At 50.9% G+C, this 2,686-nt stretch overlaps 1 non-coding gene across 1 annotated transcript; it reads left to right on the top strand.

Annotated features, from left to right (window-relative positions):
* Positions 1-329: 329 nt before the first annotated feature.
* Positions 330-401, top strand: TRNAD-GUC (transfer RNA aspartic acid (anticodon GUC)). The gene has a single exon. It is a non-coding gene; the product is annotated as a tRNA-Asp (tRNA).
* The last annotated feature ends 2,285 nt before the right edge of the window (positions 402-2,686 follow it).

Raw genomic sequence — 2,686 nt, 5'->3', positions numbered from 1 at the left:
GAGCAGCTGGAAGGCGGGAGAGGGGGGCCAATGGGGTAGCGGAGGCGAAAAGGGGGCGGGGCTGCGAGAGATCGGCGGCGGGAAGCAGGAGGGGTCGCACCAGGGGGGCAAGCTAGCGGGCACAACTAGGACCTAAATGGCAGAGTAACAAAAAACACAGTTACAAGGCAGCAAAACACAGTCACAAGGCAGCAAAACAAGAAAGGGGCGAAATGAGAGAACAGCGGAATCACGTAGGCAACAGCGGGGAGAGAAGGGCAGCAGCGAGGGGCACCAGGAGTGGGGGGTGTCCTGGGACACAGAGTGGTTTTACGCCGTAAGTCAGCTAATCCTCGTTAGTATAGTGGTCAGTATCCCCGCCTGTCACGCGGGAGACCGGGGTTCAATTCCCCGACGGGGAGAGCAATGTTTTATTTTTTAAAATCTCATGTACGTTTTAAAAGTGCTCTTGTATATATTACTAGCAGCCGTCCCGACGTTGTCCGGGTATGAATTGCTGCCGGCCAGTAGTATATTGTTTTGTAGGATTTCGTTTTGATAGCATTTCTTATCTGTGACAGGCCTGTGAAACGCTCCGATTCACAGTGCAATTTGCCTGGAATCACAGGATGTTGACCTGATACCGAGATTCGAACGTAGCTCCCCAGCTCTAAAGTTCGCAATTCTAGAACTTGTGGCGGGAGGTGTGTCTAAAAGTTTATGTCGGTGCTGGCCATCAATGAGAGAGACCTGTGCATTTTTCAAATCGGTGGTGAAAAAATATGAGTATGTTGCTGGAGATGTGGGCCGCCGTGCCACCAATGTATTTACCGGGGGAAGGTAAACACCCATTATTCTGCAACCTTCTTTCCGCAGACCATCACTCCGCATACTTTCATTATGAAAGTACCATGACTCCGCAATGCCACTATAACGCATGGCATTACATTTTATATGCTTTTACCACGCATACATTTACAACGAAATTCGTTGTAAATGCATGAATGGTAAAAGCATGTTTTTTTTAATGTTTGGATAAGGTAAGTATGGGTATAGGGGCATATGTTTTGGGGTGTTTTAAGGGTTCAGATATAGTTTTGGGTTATGAGGTACAGGGGCAGTTTTAGCGTTTAGGTATAGGTATGGGTTTTGGGGTACAGGCGTATTTTTAGGGTTCAGGGCAAGGATTGGGTTTTGGGTTATAGGGGTATTTGTAGGGTTCAGGGGTAGTTTTGGGTTTTGGGGTACAGGGGTATTTTAAGGGTTGAGGGCTACTTTGGGTTTTGGGGTACAGGGGTATTTTTAGGGTTCAGGGCTAGGTTTGGGTTTTGGGGTACAGGGGTATTTTAGGGTTCAGGGGTAGGTTTGGGTTTTGGGGTACAGGTTTATTTTTATGGTTCAGGGCTAGGTTTGGGTTTTGGGGTTCAGGGGTATTTTTTAGAGTTCAGGGGTAGGTTTGGGTTTTTGGGTACAGGGGTATTTTAGGGTTCAGAGGTAGGTTTGGTTTTTGGGGTACAGGGGTATTTTTAGGATTTAGGTGTAGGTTTGGGTTTTGGGGTATAGGGTATATTTATAGGGTTAAGATGGGTTAGTGTTTAAGGGTGTTGGGGTATTTTAAGGCGTAAGGGTGGACAGGGGTATTTAACACCTTGCTGCTAGGTGTTTTCCCCTCCTGTGCTGCAGGCCCCCACTTTCCCATTGTTCATGACGAGCTCAGCTTGTCATCAGCACAGCTCAACCGTGCATCATGACGAGCTGAGCTCGTCATCAGCATCGAAAGGGTTAAAAGGAGCAGGGTGGACACCCGGAGCTAGAATACACAGAACCTGGGAAGAAAAAACAATGAAATATTTGTTTGACACAACGCGCACCCCGCACACACCCACACCCCCAGCACACGATATGAGACATGGCATGAAGGGCGGAATGTAAAACAACAGTTGATGGACAGAATGCAGAACACAGTCATACATTCACCCAAATACAGAGATCTGGGCCTAAATCCATCATTTTCTTTGCAGTCCACACCACCCCAGTTCAGACATGGCCATATGCAAATCAGCCTTGACCCTGTGCCTCATGGGAACATTCCAGGCCAAACTGCCAAGCCATGTCTTTCCTGGACCAGACTCCTAGGACCGATTTCTGGCTAAAACACTAGCAATTTATCCTGCAGCCCCAGACAGCAACCCACCTGATTTTTACACCGGAGGCCCCCGGGGGGGTGCTGGAAGCAGCGGAGCGGTGTCTATCCACTCGGCCAGCAGCACATGAGCGCTGCGTCACCGGACCTTTCAGCGGCCTTCGGGACGAAGTGAAGCCCCGGGCTCAATTAGGTGGCCTGCCCGGCTTGCACTGCACCATCAGCGCGGTCCGAACGGGGCCCCGACCGGAAGTATTTGTGGACTCCTGCGGAGGCACCGGAGCACGTACAAACACCCTCGCATGTCCGTGGCCCTGCTGACTGCCTACCGACACTGAGCCCTGTCCGGCTGCCCTGCTGTGAGGTCCGCGAGACATGCGGGAACCTTCCCGGATCGGATTGCCTGCTCACCCTTCTGCACTGCGGCGTCTGCCCTCGGCAGCACTGATTGGGACTACAGGTAAAGCGCTACCGCCCATTAACCATCGGACCAGGGAGCCCGACTCTGACCGGACTTTTCTGAATACACCGGATCTGGGGTGTATTATCTCTCACCGGCGCCAT

This window comes from Lissotriton vulgaris, chromosome 1_1, assembly GCF_964263255.1.
Source record: "Lissotriton vulgaris chromosome 1_1, aLisVul1.2, whole genome shotgun sequence".
Taxonomy (NCBI): domain Eukaryota; kingdom Metazoa; phylum Chordata; class Amphibia; order Caudata; family Salamandridae; genus Lissotriton; species Lissotriton vulgaris.
This window is presented reverse-complemented; position numbering and strand designations above follow the sequence as displayed.